An 8852-nucleotide genomic window follows, 5' to 3' on the forward strand; every position below is an offset into this window, starting at 1 on the left:
CAGGACCTTGCACTTGGCCTTGTTAAACCTCATGAGGTTCACACGGACCCACTTCTCCAGATTGTCCAGGTCCCTCTAATAATAAATAAAAAAACCACACACACACACACAAAAAAAACAAAAACAAAGACAAACAAAAAAAAAATTCTGCTTTCTGGCACAAAAGTTGTCAAGCATCACTAAAGATTAAGCCTGTGGAAATCTGACCAAACAAATTATTTCCTTTGGGGTATTTGCTTGAGGGCTGAGGATCTGAAGAAATGCTGAAGGGATATGAGTCATATATCAATATTCATTGAAACAGATGAGCAGTATAAGTTTTTCTTGGGACAGCCAAAAGTTATAGATGAGCTGCCCATGGGCTTGAGATGAGCCATCACATATATAAGGCCTCTGATGATTTCTGGTCACTAGAAGACCAACTCCTGCAAGAAGGGAGAGGAATTGGATAAGCAAGAAAAAGACATCATAGATTTATCGTTTTCCCTATTATGTGTGGCCACTTTTCTCTCAGAAACATCAATACCTTCCTAAAGAGTAGAAGGACGTGCCCCCAGCATGGGCACTCATACACTTGGTCTTTTTTTAGAGCATTTTGCACACACACATACAAAGAACTTTGGGAAAAAAAATCCAGAAATTCATGTTTTGCCACATCTCCAAAGATCTCCTCCACCCATACCTTCATTTGAACCTTTAGCCATGCAGTGAAGAAGATCCTAGGGCATGATATCCGTATTCAGACCAAAAGGGCAGGAAAGGTAGGGTTAGTTTTCTTTCCAAGATAACACCTATATGGGAAAAGACATAACAATGACTGTCTTGTTTCATTTCTTAAGTCTGAAGGATTAAATCCAACTGACTGCTTCACTTATTCTTGCCTGACATCCAGATGTCAGGTACATGGTTTTTCTGTGCCTGGAGATACCATACACTCTTCTGTCCTGTCAGACCCCAGATACACAGGATATCTGATCATGGCAAAGGATGTTCCTGTCTCATAGTCTCTTCTTCGCTGCAAGCACTTGTCCTTTCTTATTCCTTCAGCTCTTGGGAAAGGGAAATTTCTTTATCATAGATGCAGCATGACCTAGACATATACTCAGTCTTTGGGGGCATACTGCAGAGTGCTACCAAGTTGGTGAGACAGGACTACCAGTATCTGATAACCCAAAAAGGCTCGTTTAATAGAGAGCAAGAAATGCAATGAGACTGGTTGCTGCATTCCAAAAATAAGATCTGAGAGTGTCTTGAAAGGCAAAGAAGAAAGAGAGGAGAGAAGACAGGGAGAAGAAATTTTGGATGTGAAATCAGCGTCCATATGAGAACAGGTCAACCATGGCACCTCTGAAATAAACTCCTGCTGCCTTTGGACAGGTTTGTGAAAGGAAGAAAAGGTTGCTCACCTGCAAGTTGTCCATATGAGGGCACTAACCATCAAACCAAATGTTGTAGAATTCTTGGCTGAAGGATGAGTGGTTGGATGGGACAAGACAATGATGTGCATATACCATAGGAATCTGGTATAGGTGAGAGAGTGCTAAGAATTATGACTATTGTACAAGTGATATCACAGCCATCCTATTCATGCTGGGTGCCACCTGTAAGCTGATGGAGGAAATGAAACCTGAGGACACAAGGGCGAAACAGACAGACACCATAGGAAAATACACCTTTAACATGATGAACTGAAATGGTTGGCTTTTTTCAGAAAACACAATAAAAATTTCTAGAAAATTAAATTCTAAGCAGGTATACAGGAAGTCATTTAGGAAATTGAGGAGCTTTAGAAGTCTAAATCTGGTAGTTAATGGATTTAAACTGATAATAAATCCTCCAAATATTCCATGAAGAAGTAAGGCAATAGTAAGCAACATAAACTGGAGAAAGAAATTGATTTACCTAGACCTCTCCTAGGCAGATATATGTGAAATATGAGTATGAACATCAGTGTACGTTGACATGAATTTAAGATATGTTGTGCTGCTTTAAACTGGAGCAAGGATATTTAAAGCCAGATATCAGGTGTTGGTTTCAAAGCTAATAGGATTTCATAGTATTTTGAATCTAAAAATTTCAATGGGATTTTGATCTCTATATGCCTTTTAGATTGCTCAAAAACTTTCAGCCTTGTGGCTTTTCATATCAGGGACAGATTCTGATCCAGTATTTTTCACCTAATTGGAACTGCTTTGCTTTCAGATTATGAATCCTTGTTAATGAAATATGACCTGAGGCTTAATGAGGGCTTAAAACTCAAAATCCAGTGACCATCCTACCATTAAGGTAAAGGAAATCTCCAGTATCAGATAGCATATCTCCTAAGACTATCACAGAATCATAGAATCATTTAGGTTGGAAAGGACCTTTAAGATCATCAAGTCCAACCATTAACCTGCTAACACTGCCAAGTCCACCACTAAACCAGGTCCCTAAGTGCCACATCTACACGTCTTTTAAATACCTCCAGGAATGGTGACGCAACCACTTCCCTGGGCAGCATGTTCCAATGCTTGACAACCCTTTTGGTGAAGAAATTTTTCCTAATCTAAACCTCCCCTGGTGCAACTTGAGGCTGTTTCCTCTTGTTCTATCATTTGTTACTTTGGAAAAGACACCAACACCCACCTCGCTACAACCTCCTTTCAGGTAGTTTTAAGGAGCAATAAGGTCTCCCCTGAGCCTCCTTTTCTCCAGGCTAAACAACCCCAGTTCCCTCAGCCGCTCCTCATAAGACTTGTGCTCTAGACCAGCTTTGTTGCTCTTCTTTGGGCATGCTCCAGCACCTCAATGTCTTTTAAATAGCAAATGAAATCAGTATTGTTGGGATTCATTCTGTCTAATTGCAGCCCCCAAAACAAGAAAATTGTTACAATATGCTCATTAGGCTTTCTGCTGTCAATGGAAAGATGCAAAAACTCCAAAAGGTGATTCATCAGATCTTAAAATTGGTGCCCAAAGTGAACTGGGTAAAAATCCTTCTGGATGTTGTCTGTCCATTTCCATTGACTGGAATTTAGATGGCTAGTTAAGGATAATTAATATTAGATTACGTTCTTTTAATTGGCTTTTGTGTCATGACATGGAGTCTTACAATTGTAACATTAAAGCTATCTGTGTTATCTGATTGACAACAAACCGGTGTCTTTTTCATGTGACTACCATGCCATGCTCTTGAAGGGACTCTTGAACCTTTGTCAACAAGAAGAGGCAAATAATCTGATGGACAAAAAATAAGCCTTATAGAGGTCTCTAGGTATTAATCTGACTGATCTCAGAATAAATCAGTTGTCAATAACATATGATAAATCTTATCACTATTCCCTCTATAATCCATGCCAACAGGGCTATTCAGATAGACAAAGACTTGTTCTAAGACATCATCATTCTGTAAGCATATCCAAACTTTCCCAACAGTTGATTTAATAAATCATTTGATGGAGCTATTATCTTTCTAAAGAAAAACTACCTTCTTCTACCTTACCCCTAGCCAAAACTCTGGTTTCAGAACATCTCTTTTTTTGTGCCTCCAGGAAGTGTTGAGGATGAATCTCAGAATGGTGATGAGTGCAGTATTAAACACCAGGTCAAATCCTCAACTGGAGTAAATTGGTGTAATTCGATTGAAGTTGCTGGTGCTTTGCTGCCAGTCTGATTCAAAGCCTTTGGGAATCTTTTCATTGACTTCCCTGGGCTTTGACACCGTTAAAGATCTGATCCTTCAAGAGAGAATTGACAGGATAAACAGGGTTGGCAGTTGTGGGAAATGTGGGAGAGTTTTCTTGCTATGGGAGCTGTGGTCAAATATATGTCAGAAGAATTAGCCCCAGTTCAAAGGTAAGACTGCTCCAGTACAAAAAAGTATGAAGGTGTGAATTTTAATGGTAGCAAATGAATCCCTCTAGTAAGAGCAAATGAACACAAAATACTTAGATAGGAAAATATAAGCTTTGTCTACTTCTCATTTTGTATGAACACGTTCATTTTGCAATCCTCTGTTAATCCTATTGAAACAAAAATGTGTTTACAATGTTACATATTCCATAAAACATGTTTGCTACTCAGCAATCTGCTTGCTTCTCTTAAAATGTACTTTTGTGACAAACAGTCATTAAACCTCACAACCACCGTGTGCAGATAAATGAAACTAGTGCAGATACTACCATTTGGTTGACACATTTGTTTTGACATTGTAAAAAAGCGTTACGGATTTTTTTTAATATAAAATTCTTCCTTTTTTTTCTCAGAAACAATAATATGTTCCTGCAAATGCTGCAAAAGATCAAAAGCTGTTCAGATCATATTTACAGTACTAAAAGCACAATGAATGCCCCTGTAAATGACATGTAAATTACCGAACGATGATTCAACTTCAGTCAGCTTTGCAGATGAATTGAAGGACCTTAATTCCACTTTAGCTTAGAAATCTGATTATTCTACTGCTTGTAAGAAATCAGCTTTAATCCTCTTTTAAATGTCATTCAACAGGTTCTTTCTGCACAAAAGATGTAAATGAATTTTCCTTTACAATATCTTTTCAAATTCATTTTCTTTCCACGGGATGTTCTTAGAAATAATTTAAATCTGGACTATCAACCAATAACTCTCCTTTTCTACATCTGTTCAAGAATAATAGTCAGGATACACATCTTAGCTTTGTGATAACATAACTCCATTGACCTGCTCTTTATTCCCACTGATGGAATAAGTAGAGATCAGAATTCGGCTCCCTGATAACATTTGCAGCTGAATATATATTCAAGAAAACAAAAGAATTCTCTTCCTTCATGGTTAAATTTGCTCTGGAAAGAATTCAGACAAATACATATCCCTAAACAAGTCATGTCCACATAAAATTGAACACATTAACATTCTTCCATTATGTCTTTGTTTTATTCCTTCAGTTTCCTGCATCATGGAGTAATTCTATGCTACACCGAGATGCTTCTAAATTAAGTCCTGTCTTTTTGGCACCTAGCAGTACAGTAGATCCCAGTTCCTGATTAAAGATATCCTTATCACAGGCAAATGATAATGCTATTTTCTGTTCATGAAGAAAACTAAGTGCTAAAAATCACAGGCTGGCTGAGCCACATGTCCAGTGGGTGTAAAATCAACACATGTCCTTTGGGAGTTGTGCTGATTTACACCGATGGTATATCTGGTACCCCAGGTTAGAATGTTGTTATTTAAGAGAAATGTCCTAGATGATCCACTTATGCAAATAAAATGCAACTCCACAGACCATGTGGCATTTAAGCACTTGTTCCTCCCATTTCTCATCAGAGCTTTTGCTCTCTTAGTGGCTGAAAGAAAGAAAGCTCAGCCCTGGGTTAGGACTTCAAACAATGCAAAATTACAAATGAGAGGAAATTCACTCCTCGTTCACATGAGTTCACTCCTCATTCACATGAGGAAGCCTAATCAACACCTGAAATAGATGTATGCCACTAGTAGTATGTAGGTAATAGCAGGAGCAGTACTGTAAAAGAAATTCCAGGTGGCTAGGAATTCAGAACCTGGGAGAATGGATATGGGACCAAAGGTGGGGAACTGGCATGGGTGACAGGGACTTCTAACTTCAAGCCTTATTGGGTAGAGGAAGGAAAAGGAAATATCTTTTTCCATAGCATAAGAATATTGGTTTTCTGGTAGCCAATTCAAGGGCCTGGCTGTAATTTTAATAACCATACCTACTGTGGCAGTATTTCATTTACGAGTGTAGACCAACCAACAAAGTCTAAACTTCCACTGAACTCCTCATTTCACCTTTTCAAGCAATAGAGTGCCTTTGCCAATCACATAGCAGGCTCATACTCTTTATATGGACCTACAGGCAGGTCATGACACAGCAAAGTCTCTCAGAATGGATTAAAGTGGAGCAAGTCCTTAAGCAAGTCATGATGATTCAAGGTTTCATCCTGTATGTTACACTTTTTTTTTCCCCCAAAAAAAAGGTGCAAAACTTACTTTTTGTATTTTGAGTGGCCTCAAGCTCAAATCAAGGTTCCCATTCTCCCAAGCAACGTACAGTCACACAGCAAGACTCAGTCTTCACCCTGAGGAGCTAACGTTGCAAAGAGAGAAGACATAAAAAGAAAAGAAGAAATGGATATACCACATATGCAAAACATGAGGAATGTAGTAATAACTTGGTGGGTGATTTGTCCGAGGTGACACAGAAAGTCAGTAGCAGAGGCAAGGAGTGATCTTCCACATACAGCCCAATACCTTTACTGACCCCCACCCCAATCATCCACTGTCCTCTAATCACATGCACTGCCTACCATGCTACATATTGCAGCACACATCACAGTGACTTGGAAAATTCTCCCCTTGGTCTGTCAAGCATAAACTTATAAAGTGTTCCTGTAACAGGGTTCTAAAGGCTTTGAAGGCATTAAAGAGTCTGTCTGCTAAGGATGTGTTAAGGTCACAATGCCAGGAGCTCCTACTGAAGGAGAGACATTTTTCTGCATGACTTTGACAACAAGCAGCATCCACCTATGCTGTGTAACAGGTGTAAAAGACTTGCACTGACATTTCTCTTCCTAAAGTCCAGGAACACCACTTGAAAATATAATCTAGCAGAAGCTGATTAAGTTCAGTGACATAAATCATGATTAGTGTGACAATCCAGCCTGCAGGATAACAATAAATAATGCAAAGAAGACGCAAATGCATTGCATTTTAGCAAGCGGTGACATAACCCTATTGAAAATACCTGCACCGACTTGAGACTGAAAGGGGATTTCTTTCATGGCAGGAGGTGTTTTCACATTTAAAATGACTGTGTATAAATTTCATTAGCCAAGCCTATCTTTGGCCTGATGCTTTCAGTTTGATATGATGTGACCCGAATTTCTGCCCTAATGTAACTCTCTTATCTAGTCCTCATCCAAGCAGTCTCACGGGCAGCTGCTTTTATGCTTTGAATACAAGAAACCATTCTCTGCTTTTGAGGGGGGAAAAAAGCACAAGGCACAAAGTCTCACAAAAAAAGACACCCTTTATGTCAAGGGCAGAGTGATATTCAGACACCCCCAAAAAATAAATTAGGCTGACAGATCTAGGAGTTATAAAAACCCCTAAACCAGAGGGAGGGGTTTCATGAAAATAAATAAAAGATGACAATAGATTATAGGAGGCAAAAAAATGTCTCCTGAGTCACTGTATAGGGAACGGTTTTCCTTATGCTTCTTACACCATTCAGGCATTCAGAGAGTCTTCCAGTCAGTTCCCAGGAATGCTCCTCTTCCATAGTTTGCAAGAAGAATGATCGGGCAATCCTAGAATAGGATGTTCTCTTCTGAATTCAAAACAACCGGGTGCCTAATTTGATGAGTCTTACCCAGGCCTCACCCCTGTACAACAATGTATTGTTTAGCTCCTCTGGATAAAATCTGAGATTAAATCTCAGCACAGAAATTATATTCCAGATTATTGGCAGATATGTGTGCATTTTGGAGATGGGGATTGCGCATGGTAATTTTTCTTCTGTATCTCTACACAAAGCCAGTGACACTGTAATTTTGTTATATTTTTTGACAGGGCAGTCTATGCTGCTCAGGATGGTGGCTGAGAGGAATTACCATGAGATCAGGTTGTGCCTTGTTGAAGTCACAGCAGAACTTCCAGTGAGACTACTCCTAATGGTGATAACTCCAAGCAAAGAACTCAGTGATGGAACTTGTCTTGTTTTAATCCCTTCTTCCCTTCCTGTGAAAGATCCAGGGCTTCTTTCTTGGAAATAATACCTGTATACCACTCACTGAGGTTTTTCTTATGAAATTAGAAATCTGTGGTAATGCACTCATTCACCTAAATGGGACCAGAATTTCACCCTTAGCTCACTTTTCACCCAAACAGCCTGAAATATGAATAAAGTAACTCTTGATTTGAAAAGCAAAGAATTTCACTGGTATGTCATACTTGAGGTCTTTTTGAATGGATACAGCTACAGCAAGGTGGTAGAAAGAATGCCAGGACTAAGTGCAGAAACCTCTACATGAGGGAAGGTTTAAGCTGTAACACTCCGTCCTCTCTCATTAGTCACAAAAAGACTGATTAGTCTCACATGGCAATGTCCTCCTACACACCAACTGCCCTCCCCATTGAGAAGTTCACAGTAAGGCATTTCTGCACCTGCCTTCACTGGATTTATGGCCCCCGTTCCCTTTACTTAGTTGAAGACAACTTCATTTGGACCCTTACCAAAAATATTTTTACTTACTACACTAAAAGAGGGATTACAAAGGAGCTGCACACCTGTCATATAGGGAAACTGAGGCTAAAAAAGGAGATGGCTTTAAACAAAGCCACTATCTCCCATGTCCCAAGACCTGTGTGATCTACTAAGTTACCCTGTTTTCCTATGACAACAGCTCCTTACCTCTCCATGATCATCATCAGGAATAAGCAACAGGCTGTGGGAAGGAATGGCATGCTCCAATTCATGCTGGTTTGTTTTGTTTTGTTTTACCTTAAAAGTCTCTTTGATATTTTTATACCATCAGACAGCAGCCAGCTCTTCTTTTTTTCTTCTTTTTTTTTTTTTTTTTTTAACTTCCTCCCTCTGGACAAGTAGGATATTAATATTATCCCTGTAACAAGCAGCAGAAGGAATAAAACACCTAGGTAAATACTGCAAGTGAGATTAAAACTCTCTAGCTTTCTGATGTAACCCTGTGACATAGCGTTTCTAGTGAATTAAACCAAGTGTACAAGTATTTAACGACTAATCCTTTTAAGTATTTTAATGCCCCAATGAAGATTTCTTATAGGGAGAGGCAAAGCATATGTGGTTTCCGTTAGAGTCTGCCTGCAGGCAGAGGATTGAGCAGATTGGCTTT

The sequence above is a fragment of the Pygoscelis adeliae genome, unplaced genomic scaffold (genome assembly GCF_000699105.1).
Source record: "Pygoscelis adeliae isolate BGI_AS28 unplaced genomic scaffold, ASM69910v1 Scaffold121, whole genome shotgun sequence".
Classification (NCBI taxonomy): Eukaryota; Metazoa; Chordata; class Aves; order Sphenisciformes; family Spheniscidae; genus Pygoscelis; species Pygoscelis adeliae.